Consider the following 14,382-nt stretch of genomic DNA (forward strand, 5'->3'; position numbering starts at 1 on the left):
CAGGCCAAATCCAGGAACCTAGAACTCCATCCTGGTCTCCACATGGGTGACAGGAGCCCGAGTACCTGGGCCATCTTCTCTGCTTTCCCAGGTGTGTTCCCAGGGAGCCAAATCAGAGGTGAAGTAGCCAGGACTCAAACTGGTGTATATACGGGATGCAAGGGAAGTAGGCAGCAGCTTAACTGGCTGCTCCACGACATTGGCCTCTATTGTGCATTTAGAACAGACCTACTCAGCAACTAGTAGAACCTCACATTGATTCCCTGATCTAGAAAATAATGGAATTTCCCCTTCTTATTAGGATAGTAAGCCCAAAGCAAAACTGTGTCTCAGGGGAAACTACGGAGACTGAAGCCTTGAAAGATGCAGGAGTGGTGATTCTTCCCATATATATTCCCACAATATTCACTGTGGTTTATGCAGGTGAATGGCTCACTCAGAGAATGACTGGAATATTGTAGGCATCATCGAGGCAAGCAAAATTTATGGCTGCTTTCCCAGATGTAGAGTCTGTCTTGGTACGTATTGACACAATGCCTAGAACCTGTTACACAGCTATTTTAAACTGATAAGAACAGATACTACACTTGATCTTAGCCAAAAGGCTGAGAAGCAATTACACAGCTATTTTGTAGCAAAGAGACAAGAAGCAGTTCTCTTTTACCTGGGAGGAACACAGTGCACCGTCGGTGTTGCCTCTGGCTATGCCAACTCACAACCCACCTGGCCTTTGCAGAGATATTAACCGCATTGGTATTCCACCAAACGTACCCATCCCTACCTATCCTGAAAGCACCAAGGTCTTTAGGGAGTTGTAGCAAGATGTATTAGATCCAGAGGATTGGCAGTAAGTCCTATAAAAACGCAGGGGCTTCCTACCCCAGGGACCTGTGCAGGGCTCCTGTGGTCCACAGCATATGGCAAATGCTCTTTATTGTGAAAGATTAAGTTTCTGCACCTTGAGCCATATATGCCAAGGAGATGAAGCAACATTTTAGGGAGCCTATTTGGATTTGAGACATAAACATATACAGTAGCCCTTGCTTATCCATAGTTTGGCTTTCCCTACAATTGTAATCTGAAAATATTAATATTTGCCTTAACTCTCTTAAGAGAGGAGAGACCCATATTCATATAGCCTTTATTACAGTGTATTGTTATAATTGTACTGTTTTATTAGTAGTAATCTTTATCATAGGTAAGCATAAATAGAAAAATTGAAAAGATATATATGCTAGTATGCTCATATATATGTGGGTGCATAGACACACACACACACACACACACAATGGTACTATCCTTAGTTTCGGGCATCCCCTGGGGGTCTTGAAATGAATCCCCCAACGACAAGGAGGAGGCAGCTAGTACCTCACAGTTGAGTGTTTTGTTCAGATTCGTTTATCTAGCAAACTGAATGTTGGGAGTGGGTCCTAGAGGAGAAGGTTCTGTAGGAAGTCCAGTCTTCAGGACCAGCTACCGTACCACTTGGCGCCTGTGAGCTAGCAAGCTCAAGGTCATATAAACTTACCTGAAGTCTTATTGTGTCTTCTGGCAATAATCTCAGGGGAGAGTCTTAGGGTTGTGGAGAAAAAAAGAAATCATCTCTCTTCTCCAGGGAACATCCTCCTTTAGAGAAATAGCTTCTTGTTATCTGTCCCTGGCAGTGTTTGAGTATCTGACCATGGGACTCCAAGGGGTGTATGTGATCTGAGCTGCTCTGCCCGAACTCGGTACGATGTACCTTCCAAGTCCTGGAGTTAGGCGTGCATAGAAGCAATCTGGTATCAAGCGAGAATGTAAGTGATATCCATGACCCCGACCACAGAAGTTCCGCAGGCCCAAGGGAGTTGTAGTCACAGATGATCCTGACTCTACAGCACCCAGTCCAGCCGAACGGCTTCCTTTTTCTCCATCCACACCCAAGGCAACATGGAGAAGTTCCCTATAAACAACTGACCCCCTCTCTCCCACCAAAGTAATTAAGATCTACTGTACAGACAGCTTGCATGACCTGCTGGTACCCACAGGAAGTAAATCTCGCAGTTTTACCACCTGGATAGCTTCTGTTCCTGTCTTGCTAAGTGCTCTAAGTCTTGTCTCCTGTGTGTGTGCAGGCAATGCAGGTTCCTTCAGTTCTTCTCCTGCCCCGACCTTAGCAGGTGCACTTAGATCAGACCACGGCAAGACGGCTGCTGTACTTCCAGACAGCAGGAACAAACGACGAAGGAAATGCCAACTGTATGTCCCATTAACCAAGCCAACAGCCTTGCAGAAAACTTCTGCTTCAGGCTCATGGGCCACACAGTGTAGTACGACCATCTCTAGCTTGTTTGCAGTGGAGGTTGGAGAAGTATTTAACTGCCCATCTTGGGCAGTCACAGTGGCCAAGGAAGAGGGGGCTGGTTGTTCTCCAGCCACAAGCACAGTGAGTGATTAACCATTCTTGGGGAGCAGAAACTGCGTCATGGGACCCTTCCCAGCAGTGCTGTGCCGTCTTCAGACAACAGCCACTCGCCTCCTGCACCAGCACCCACAGCTCAAATCATCCAAAAACCACCAGGAGAGGTCTAAGGGCACAGGTATTTTAATGCCATTGGTAATTCTGTGAGAAAGAGGAGGCCTCCCCTTCCATCTTAGTCTTGCATTAAGATATTTGAGAGCAAGTTAAATGCTCTTGGCTCAAGAATGAGGTTGTACAACTTGGGCCAGGTTTGATTTCTGTCTGTGGTGTAACAGCTGATGACAAGATCAATACACGCTTCTAGGTCTGAGGTTATTTTGACTTGCATTTCCAATTAGGGAAAATGGACCTTGCAGAGTATTTTAGATTAAAGTGCCTAGACCTGCACTTTATCTTAAAAAAAAAAAAAAAAAAAAAAAATTGGTGTCAGTTCTGGAGGTACACTCAGTGGGATGACAAAATAGAAATTTTGAGAAAGAGAGATTATTGCTCCCTTTATGTTCAAGGAATAGACTTTGGGGACCATCTGCCCAATTAATTAGCTGAGGTTAAGTGTTTTTGCAAGGACCAAAGCCTGCAATCCAGGGTAGGCTTCAGGGCATTCTGGAACCAGAATTCATCGCAGAAGCAGCCTTCTTGGGCTTCGGAAGCTAATTGGATGTTGTGTCATCCCTGGAAGGACTCTGTATTCAGTTTGGCACGGAGTGGATGTTAACGCCACCGATCTAGGAACTGCGCTTTACCCAGACAGCTACATGACCGCTTTTTTTGAAGTCTTGTCATAAGCCACCTTTTCTGTGTGTATGCCTAGAAACCTTTTAATAAAAACATTTATAATTGAAGTATGAAATACACACAGAACAGAAGACAAATGGTGCATGTTTAGTCTGGTGAATTTTCATGATCTGGACATAATGCATATAACCTGCACCCACATCAAGAAACAAAACATGGGGCTGGCATTGTGGCGTAGTGGGTTAAGCCGCCACTTACAATGCCAGCAGCCCTTATGGGTGCCGGTTTGTGTCCTAGCTGCTCCATTTCCAGTCCGGTTCCCTACTAATGTGCCTGGGAAAGCAATGGAGGATGGTCAAAGTCCTCAGGTCCCTGCACCTATGTGGGAAACCCGGATGAATCTCCTGGCTCTTGGCTTCGGCCTGACCCAGCCCAGCCCTAGCTGTTGCAGCCATCGGGGGAGTGCACCAGCAGGTGGAAGACCTCTCTCTCTGACTCCCCCCATCCATCTGGAATGCTGTCTTTCAAACACATAAAATAAAGTCTAAAAAAAAAAGAACAAAACATGACTGGCATCTCCAAAGCCACCCTCTTTGTGCTCCTTCCTTCCCGTCAACATTTCCCCCTCCAAGGGTGACTCAACCTTTCTATCAGTAAAGATGTAACTCACTTGCTTGCAAAATTTAAATCAATAGACTCGGCTGGTGCCGTGGCTCACTAGGCTAATCCTCCGCCCGCGGCACCGGCACCCTGGGTTCTAGTCCCGGTCGGGGCGCTAGATTCTGTGCCGGTTGCTCCTCTTTCAGTCCAGCTCTCTGCTGTGGCCCGGGAGTGCAGTGGAGGATGGCCCAAGTGCTTGGGCCCTGCACCCCATGGGAGACCAGGAGAAGCACCTGGCTACTGGCTTTGGATCGGCGCAGTGCACCGGCTGTAGCAGCCATTTGGGGAGTGAACCAACAGAAGGAAGACCTTTTTCTCTGTCTCTCTCTCACTGTCTATAACTCTACCTGTTAAATAAAAAAAAAATAGTCCATTGTATGAATAACCACCATCACTTTACCCATTCTTCTGTTAATGGTTGTTTGGGCAGTGGTACGTTTTTGGCTGCCATATGTAGTATAGTCTTGTCCGTGATTTTTGATGAATTCCTGGATTCATTCCCGTCAGATGAAATCGCTGTGTCATGGACTACGCGTATGCTCAGCTTCAATAGTTGCAAGCTGGTTGTGCCCCGGAATCAACAGATGCTGTATGCCCCTGGAGCTCAGGGCCGGGGCTTCCTCTGAAAGTAGTAGGGTCTCTGGCTTCCGCCGGGAAAAAAAAAGAACTTCTGAAAAAAGCATGAGTTCAGCATACCTTCTAACAAGCTCCTATTAAGAGTCTATGTTGCTGGTTTTCCTAGATTTTGATATTTCTGGATGTTTCCTGGAGATTCTCATTTAATGAGCCCTTGACTGCTCATGTGCGGGCAGTCAGGTGCATGCGCGTACCAGGCCCTGCGGGCTGCGGAGCCCCCTTAACTCCACCAGACTTCACCGGGAGACGGCGAGTCTCTTACAGATGATTGAACCCGTGATGAGAAGTGGTGCTGTGGCGCCTGCTCATCTCGCTGCCGTCCACCGTGGCTTCCCACTAACTCTGACACCTGTCTTTAGCACTCTTGAAGCTACTGCGAGTGGAGAGATGCATTGTCTGAGTCTTCTCTCAGCCTGCTGTTCTCTGCCACCAGACACAGTGTGGAAAGGTTGTAGCTTCGGGACTGCTCAAAAATCTACAACGTGGCATCTGGGGAAAGCCCGGCGAGGGAGCAAGTGTGACCGAAGTGAGACCTGCTGGTGCAGCTCAGGCCTGGGTGGGGGTGGGGGTGGGGAGCTGTCCCGAGCACACAGCATCCCCTCTGCACCCTGTGCATTGAATTAATGCTTTGAATGACTTTCACGCCAAGGTCCTAGGCCCTGGGCATGCAGAGATGGGAAGACTATGATGACCGCCCTGGAGGAGTTCATGGTGTACTGGAGAAGGCATGCAGTTAAGCAAAAATTGCCCCCCAATGCTGAGGTGCTCTAACAAATATGGCGCAGAGGGGGCCCCAAGAAGGGGTCCGTCCTTCTGAGGGTGTGGTGAAGAGCAATCTAAAGAGGCTACGTTTTACAAACCACCAGTGGACGGCGTGGGAGCCAGGTGTGAAGAGAATGAGACCAGAGACCTGGCAGCCACAGGCGAGGACGCAGGAGGGGCCGAGGCGGGGGCTGGCTCATTCCTGCCGAGGTCCCCACCTGTTTCCCGTCAGCATGATTCTGGAAGGCAATGGCAGCCCTGGCGAGAGGCTGTGGTCGGGTGGGCGGCGGATCATGGTGGGGTACAGCCGCCCACCCGCCCTGCATAACGCTGGACACTCCCAGGACGCTTGCCCCCGACGGCTGCCCCACACCCCAGGACGGCTCTCCCAAGCTCCTGCAGGCTGGGACATGCAGCCTATTTGTCCCGTGAATGCCCGTGCTCCCAGGGCGGGGGCCCTTCCTACCCTGCGCCGGAGGGAGACACGCCTGCAGTAAGAACTTTCACACTTCCAGGGAGGAAAGCTCAGGCCTTCAGGGAACGCGAAAGGGATTCGGTGCTCGCTGGCAGGAGAGGCGGCGGCGGGGGAAGTGCTGAAGAATTTCCAGGGGAAGCTGCACACCGGCCATGCGCGCTAAGAGGGTTCAGGCAGGGCCGTGTGGATTCCACCCAGGGGACCAGAGAGTGGTGCCCTTCCTTGCTCTGTCCGGGACGCAAAGGACGGAGCTGGGATCTCTGGGTCCTTTCCTGAGCTCCGCATGAAGCTGGCGTGGGTCGTCTAAGAGTCTCCGGGTTCCTGACGCTGCAGAGCTACCCCTGACAGCCCCATCCACGGGCAGACTTGTCAGCCCCGCAGCTGTGAGCCACCTCCGGATCCTTCCGATTAATCACGCACAGCCTCGCCCTCCTCTGCTTTCCTTCTCTTCCCTCCTGCGTGACGTCAGTCAGAATGAGTTTCTGTGGCTGCAGCAGAATCTTGGCCGGTACAGAAACTGCTTTCCAGGAATTAGCTGTAAGCAGCAGCAGGGCCTCGGGGCATTTGGAATTGCTCTGGGCCCAGATGGAATGGGTAAATGTATGGAGAAGGGGCGGCTTAGCCAGGCGCAGCCAGGTGCCTCTTGTGCTCCCCAGAGAGTGCAGGTGCGCCAGCAGGGCGCTGCTGCTGCCCACCACAGAGAGGATGCCACGTGGGGGCATCTGAGGCCCCAGCAGGTGATCTGGCCCAAAGTCAGACATCACAGATCTCTTCTTCCTCAGAGTTTGCGGCTGATACTCCAGAGAAAGCTCGCAGGATGCCATCTACTGGTCTGGGAATGGCAACCTCCTCCACCAGGGCGTAAGTGCCCCGGGCTGGAGGCGATGCGATGGGGCTGAGGACTCTGCTTCGCCAGACTCCTCTGAAGTACTCCCCCAGCCCTCCCTTGCCCACAGAAGCTGTGCTGGTTGGGGTCCGTGCTGTGGCACAGTGGGCTAAGCCTCCACCTGTGGCGCCAGCATCCTGTATGGACACCGATTTGAGTCCCGCTGCTCCACTTCCGATCCAGCTCTCTGCTATGGCCTGGGAAAGCAGTAGAAGATGGCCCAAGTCCTTGGGCCCCTGCACCCACGTGGGAGACCTGGAAGAAACTCCTGGTTCCTGGCTTTGGATTGGCCCAGCTCCAGCCATTGCAGCTGCCTGGGGAGTGAACCAGCATATGCAAGACCACTTTCTGTGTGTCTGTGTTCTCTAAATAAACAAGATTTTGGGCTCCACCTGGCCTGGAGTTGAGATGAATAATCCAAGCACATTCCCCTTTGGCTACCACATTTTCTCTAACTGATAGATTTTAGTGGCTATGCTTATGGGATAATAGATGAAACTTGCCGTGACCTGAGAGGGAGGGGGTTTTGGTCCCTTCCTTTTGTATGAACTGGCTGAACAGAAAAAGCAAAAGAATAATCAGTGCACAGAAGTAACAGTTAGGGCTGCCTGGATGTGATTGCAGGCCTATTGTTGGGGAGACTTGGGGGGCATAAATGCTGAGAGTGTTTAACTAATGAGGCTGGAATATGATCTTAAACAAGGCAGAATCTATTGTTACAGGTGCACCCATCAGGCACTGTACCTGCTGTGTGCCTGCTTAAGACAGGCAGCTGGAGTCCAGCCATTTGATACTCCCATTAATGAAAATCTTTGCTGAAGACCGACCCATGCTGGGGGAACCAAAAGGTCAGAAAGCTCCGCGATAATGTGGAGAGGGGAATTCAAAGACCCACCCAGACACTGCTTCCCCTGCCAGGGCCTGGGCCACTCTTCTGTCCCCCCAGCCTTGAGCACCAGCTGGTGTGAGAAACGCCTGTGTCGTTAACAATGCTCCTCTGCCAGTCGCCCTGGGGCCAGGATGCTGTGGGTGAGAATCAGCCAGAATGAGCCCTGGTGGTGGGCGCTTGGCCTTGTGGTTGAGACCCTGCTTTGCATGGCCCTCCCCACCCACCCTCTTCACTCCCCCCAGCCCCTGTCCCATATCAGAGGACCTGGGTTTCAGTCCTAGCTGAAACCTAATTTTCGCTTCCTGCTAAGGCACACACTGGGAAGTGGCAGGTGATGGTCAAGTAGTTAGCTCCCTGCCACCCACGTGGACAACCCAGATGGGGTTTCCTGCTCCTTGCTTTGGCTTGGCACAGTCCTAGCTATTGTGAGCATTTAGGAAGTAAACCAGTAGGTGGGAGATCTCTGTCTGTCTCTCTTTCTCCCTTGTCCTGCCTTTCAGGTAAAGTAAATAAAGAAAGAAATAAATCAGATCTTCATAAAAGGGGTACAGAGAGACAGGTGTCACTGACTTTTGTAAAATGGGCCTTTGCTTTCCTTGGGAAGGAAGTAATCTTAGGGTCGTATGGTGGCACATCCCAGAATGCAGCCAAAGGCACAGTACTGTTGCCTCTCATAACGGGCAGCTGTGTGCTGTGGAGGGAGGGACTCAATGGTCTTACCTCAGCAATAGTGAACTGTAATTAGTCAACCATTGCTCCCAGAGACTGGCACCGCAGTCCCTGGACTCATCAGGCTAGGTTATGCCACAGTGGGTGTAACCCTGCCTTGGACAGGAGCTCTGTTGGGAGAGCCATAGACAGGAGGGCTATGAATCTTGCAGTTACTTAGGACCCAGGTGGACGGACCTACCATCATCCCAAGTGATGCCAGCCATAATGCAGAGGGGAAGGGTGATGGACCAGCCAAGCACCGTAGTGAAACAGCCTCACAGCAGGCTTGTGATGTCTCATCCACTCGAACTCATTATATGGGGGCCAGCAGTGTGGTATATCCGGTAAAGCTGCCGCCTGCAGTGCCGGCATCCCATATGGGCGCTGGTTTGAGTACCTGCTGCTCCTCTTGCAATCCAGCTCTCTGCCATATCCTGGGAGAGCAGTGGAAGATGGCCCAATCCTTGGGCCCTGCACCCGTGCAGGAGACCTGGAAGAAGCTTCTGGCTCCTGGCTTCGGATCAGCACAGCTCCGGCAGTTGCAGCCATCTGGGGAGTGAACCAGTGGATGAAAGTCCTCTCTCTCACTCTCTGCCTCTGCCTCTCTGTAAATCTGCTTTTCAAATAAAATAAGTAAATCTTTATAAAAAAGAGTACTCATCATACAGGATTCCAGGACCCATGCATGCAGCTCTCCTGTGTACTTAACGGTGGAGGACTGAAAATATTCAGGACTCAAAGCTGATTCCAGGCCACCACACTAGCTAACTGATCCCCGACTCTGTGAAGAAGTTCCTGTGGCTTTTCAACAACAGTGAGCCTGACATCCAAGTGATTCCGAAAGTATACATCAGTACCACCGGGAAGTACCTGCTGGGAGTTACAGCCCCACTTAGAGATGGCCTGAAGACCACCTAGAAGGACTGACCAGCAGAGGAGGGGATCTGCCTAACTCCTGAGCAGGGACCACCAGACGGGGTACATGGTTAGACTCTGTGAAAGAGTAAGGCCATAAGACCAGACAATGGTGGACACAAGGATGGGAAAACCCTCCAAATGGAGTCAGATCCTTAAAATACACAAGCCCCTAGGCTCCTACACCAGAAGAGCTGAGGAGCAGAACAGAGCGGCTTGTAGAAGACTGGATTTTGACACCATCTGGGAGATGGCTCCCTCCATGACACAGTCATTCCCCTGCAAGATGAAGTCCATATGCTATTTATTAGACTCCAAAGACACAGGGCTGGGAAGCAAAAGGACCACACTGCTGATGGTCCCCCAGCTCCGCCACTCATCCTGTGACAGTAAGCATTCCTGGGTTTTGACACATGCATAGTCACTTATCCACCACCATGGTCACAGAGCATTATACAGGGTTGTTCCACCATCCAGGTCGGCTGCATAGCCCCGTTGTCCTGCTGGGCATCGTATGTCCAGGAGACAGCATAGGGGAGCGCCTCTGGCCGGCCTGGGTCTGTGACGAAGCCTCTCGTCATGCACAGGCTGTAGTCACCAATAAAGCCGGCCATCCCCCACGGAAGCAAAGACCCGAGCCCCTCCAAAATATGCTTCTCTTTGAGACCAGTGGGAAGGGTTGGACAACAGAAAGAATTATGGGACAGGGCTCCATGTGCCTGGTGTGAGAATAGAGAGGAGACAAAGCAACTGAAACTCACGGCTGAGCCTCATCTCTTCTGCAGGAAGGGCAGTGTGCAGGCTGCTGGGCTCAGACCCAGGCTGCGTGCACCTGTCCCAGGCTGCGTGCACCTGTCCCAGGCTGAGCTCTGTGGAAGAGCCTGAGGCGAGGTCTGCGAAACCAGTGTCTCCAGGGCACTGCCTTCCCTCAGCTATGCCTACAGCTAGAGCTGCTAAGACCCAGAGACCCTCCCCACACTCTGCTCAACCAAGGCACCATCACTTAGCACAGTCACAGCCCTCTATGCTGCTGAGTGGTGTGCAAGGGTGTGGGGACTGGAAATGCTGAAATGAATGTGTCCCAAGTCGAGCAACTGGCCTCAAGTCTGCCACCCACAGGCCACCATTGAGCAGGGCCCAAATGCTGGGTGAAGAGCCTCATTTTATTAGCACCTGACAGCAGCACAGAAATGAGAGGGGATACTTAGGGCTCGGGTGGAAGTAAGACTGCTGTGGAGAGCTTGCGCTCTCTCTCTCTCTCTCTCTCTCTCTCTCTCTCTCTCTCTGTGTACGTGTGTTTTGGAGTGCGTGTGAGGCAGAGTACATGCATTTTGAGTGAGTGTATGAGTGTGTGTAAGTGTGTGTGTGAGTGTGAGAGTGTATGTGTGTGTGTGTGTGTAGGGCACTGAGGTTGGTTGGGAGGGAGGAGAAAGAGCAGGAGGAGCTGAGATGATGGTGCAGAAGCAACCGTTCAGAGCGGCCGCTGGAAAGAGGCAGGCGGCTTCAAGCTCAGAGAGAAAGAGGGAGAAAGAGAGAGGGAAAGAGACACAGTGAGATGGCCACAGAGAGAGAGAGAGGGAGAAAGAGGTAGAGAGACAGAGCCTGCCCGCCCCCACCCCCCATGGAGTTACAGAAGGAGGGAGGGAGGTCTTGCAGGGCGAGTCCGGAGAGGGCGTAACTGCAGTGAGTGGTGCTTCAACAGTGGCTTCTGCTCGTGGCTGTCCACCTTTATACCACATTTCCACAAGGCTTGCACACTGGCAGCAAAAATGTAAAACTCTCTATGTCTGCACATGCTTCCTTAGCAAAACTCGTACAGACAAAAATGACTCCCATTCATGTGCTGCTTGCTTCATTCATTCATCTGTCCCTCAGCCGGCTGGGCTCTCACTGTCCTCAAGCGACCCTGGAGAGCCCCGGCCTTCTGCAATCCAGGTCTTCATTGTCATGGGGTCTAGTCCAGAACTCCCAGCCCAAGCTGGAGAAGGCGACTCCTTGTCTCTTGCCTGGCTGGGTTGGGACTGGCCCAGACAGAGCCAGACAGCTGGGATAGGGCCAGTGCTGGGAGTGCAGGCCCCAGCCTCCTGCTTAGAGGATGGGGAGACAGTTGAGACCCTTGAGGGAGGACCAGAGCTTGACTTGTGCTGGACAAGTGCTGGTGTGCTTGCCTTGGGCAGTGAGGGGGGTGTTGCAGGGCCTGGTAAGGACACTGCATGGCCCAACTTGGCTTCGGCCTGCAAGTGTCCCTGGTGAGGCTCAGACTGCCCCCGGCATGCACCCTGAAGCTGCTCCAGCTGCAGGCAGGAGAGCTGGCCCTGTGAGTGAGGAGCCTGGAGCAGCCTGCTGCAAGGTCATGACATTGTGGTGTGAGCTGTCAGCCAGCTCTTGAGTGGCACCTGCTCAGGGTGAGAAGCAGACGGCTGGTCCAGGTCAATTGGAGATTGATTTACTCGACATGTCCATGTTATATGTCTATTGGATTTCCACAGATGGCTGATCTGCAGTAGATACCACACCAGACAGAAGGAGAGGGCCGAGGTGGGCCGTCTGACATCCACCCGCCGACCCCTGCAGCCAGACAGTTTAACCCTCGCATACAGGTGCAGTTCTGCCAGGCTTGGGACCACGGCCAGCACCAGGCAGAGGTTCAGAAAGGCCTCTGGGTTCTGTGACTTGCTGTCTCAGAGTCCATCAGCTGGCTGTGGTCCATCTCAAGTGTCCTGAATTACAGAGTCAAGGTGTTTGGGCTTTTCTAGGATCAACCTTCTCCCTTGATCTGCACTTGGCCTCATGGAAACCAGGAGCATCCTCTATGATACCACATCATCTCTGGGCTTCAGTGCCCAGTACTTCGCCAGAGTTCCTTGCTTCTGGCTTGAACCTCTGCACCCCAAGCTCATGATAAACATCTTGCCCCCCACTGTATGCTGGGATGCTGTCCATGGACATTGCCTTCCCTGCTCTTGTGGTCTCAGTTCCCGGCCCTGTGTGGGTGCATTTAGCACTGCCTCCTCCACCTCATTCCACTCTCCCACCTGCTGGGAGAAATTGGCAAGACCTCTCATTCCCCATTGCCTGCCCTGATCCCGTGGCCTACTGAGCCCCTACTGCATGAAAAGCAAGCCAGACATTGCTGACCATAAGGAAAGGTGCAGTGGCGACCAAGGAGTCTTCTGGGTCAGCGCGCTGGTGGGGGCTGTGCGAGCAATGTTCAGGAATTCTGTGTGAGAGGAAGCTGGCCCTTGTAAAGCAACTCGGTCAGGGCCATCACTGAGAACTCCAAGGGAAGTAGATCCTTGGGGTATTTGGCTAGTGGTCTGTTCTCCCTCCTACGTGGTGGCAGTGGTGGAGTGGTCACCAGCACGGGCTTTGAATACAGAGAGGCCTGGTTAATCCCTCTGTTCTAGTTCTCACTTGTAAAATAAAAACCCCAGTACTTACATTGCAGGATTATTATTATTATAGTAACTAATTGAAATAATACCTGTAATTCACTCAGCACAGTGTCTGGAACACAGTACGCTCTCAATAAATGGTATCTATAAACTCACTCTATTGAGTGACTGGAGCTTGTTTTCATTCAGGAAGGAGACAGTTGCCTTTCGCTATCTTGTCAATCCTCAGTTGCCTGGAGCTTAGACCTGTGCTTGCGCCTAGGGCATGAGGACTGGTCAGTCTCTGGATCCTGCCCAAACTACTGCCTGTTTTTTTTTTTTTCACTATTGGGTTCTGGTTCTGGAAGGTGCCACTAACCAAACCACACACACAGAGCATGCAAAAGCCATCCTTTTAAGCTCTCTACTCCTGGGAGATGTCTTGAACCTACGTTGAGGTCTAACACGGTAGTTGTATGAACTAAAGCGCTTTTATAAACTTTCTGTTAAACAGAGCAATAATCTGAAGTGTGTGTGTGTGTGTGTGTGTGTGTTGGGAGGGGGAGAGCTGTAGTTCAGGCAGACAGCAAGAAGATCAAGCTGACACCCATCTCCCACCCCATTTCAGCCACAACTTCAACTCTGTGTCTCCAGCTTCATTCTATTCATGCCTCCCAGCTGGGTCTTGCAACCTCTCCACTCAATGCTAATTAAATATTCACGTGAACTATCATTTTCACACCCTCTCTTCTTTCATCCAAGTTAAGCACTTAATTGCCTAGTAAGAGTGTTTAGGAGATAATCAAATGGAGGAAAATCCATTCAAGGCCAGTGAGGGCTGGAAGAGGGACTCTGAGCCTCATCAGTGGGATATGCAATGGGTGCTGGTGAGCAGCAGCCTCACCACCACCATGGGGCAAGCTGGAGATCCACCAGGCGGCGGCCAGCCTGCCCAGCGTGGCATTCCTCCAGGCTGAGGAAGGAGCCGTCAGCCCGGGATCTCGCTCCTTCTCTCTAGGCTTTTCCCCTTGTAGGAATAAACTGAAGAGAAGGTTTGCATGCTGGGCTCCATTGTTTTCTTACGGTTGACGTTCATCGTTGGACACTTTGCAAAATGTGCACACTGTGTTCCAGAGACAGAGGTTGTGTCAAGGTGAGTGTGAGCTTAGGGTTTTGTCAATTTTGGTCTCGTTGGCACAGGTAAGAATATAGTACACACTCAAGAAATATCTTCCTTGATTTTCTCGATGTCCCTCCGCTTGGATCTTGGGAGAACTGTAACCGTTTGTCAGACAGGCATGGAAAGGAAGGCACACGTGGTTTCCTCTGTGAGGTGTGAGTACTGTGCACCAGTACTGTGAGTACTGTGCAGCAGAGGCCATGAGAGATCTGCCCTGCGTCTCTCCCGTCTCCTTTCTGACCTGTCCTTGCCCTTCCCTTTCATCCAGAGACTCTGTCTGCGATGCGGTGTTGACTGAGAATCCACTGTGCGAGGTGCACGGACAGTGCTGAGATACTAGGGCAAACAGGGGCAGTGTCTGACCTCGGAGACTCGCTCCTAGGTCAGGAGAGGACAGGGAGAGACAGGCGGCTGAACCCCACCCTGGGCCTGGAAGAATGGTGCGGCTGCTTCCTGCCTTCTGGCTTTCTCTGTGTCTCCCGGCAGTGCCTGTGAACCACACACAGGGTGATCTTTTACTTCCCCGCCCTGCTCTCATTACAGCACCTCAGATGGCACCCAGGAGGACATCAGCCTCGACTTCTACTGCTGCAAACCCTCTCCCTAACCACCGTGAGATAATAAAAACAAATATTCAGTGTCTGTCTGTTTCCCGGCATATAGCTCCTAAAATCCTTGGACTCTCCAGAGGGAGAAGA

At 51.7% G+C, this 14,382-nt stretch overlaps 1 non-coding gene and 1 pseudogene across 1 annotated transcript; one reads left to right on the top strand and one right to left on the bottom strand.

Moving 5' to 3' along the window:
- Positions 1-503: 503 nt before the first annotated feature.
- LOC127483111 (U2 spliceosomal RNA) lies at positions 504-617 on the bottom strand (annotated as a pseudogene).
- A 6,423-nt stretch (positions 618-7,040) lies between these two features.
- LOC127483084 (small nucleolar RNA SNORA29) lies at positions 7,041-7,182 on the top strand. Its single transcript, XR_007909050.1, has one exon. It is a non-coding gene; the product is annotated as a small nucleolar RNA SNORA29 (small nucleolar RNA).
- Positions 7,183-14,382: the final 7,200 nt, after the last annotated feature.

This window comes from Oryctolagus cuniculus, chromosome 4, assembly GCF_964237555.1.
Source record: "Oryctolagus cuniculus chromosome 4, mOryCun1.1, whole genome shotgun sequence".
NCBI classification, from domain to species: Eukaryota; Metazoa; Chordata; class Mammalia; order Lagomorpha; family Leporidae; genus Oryctolagus; species Oryctolagus cuniculus.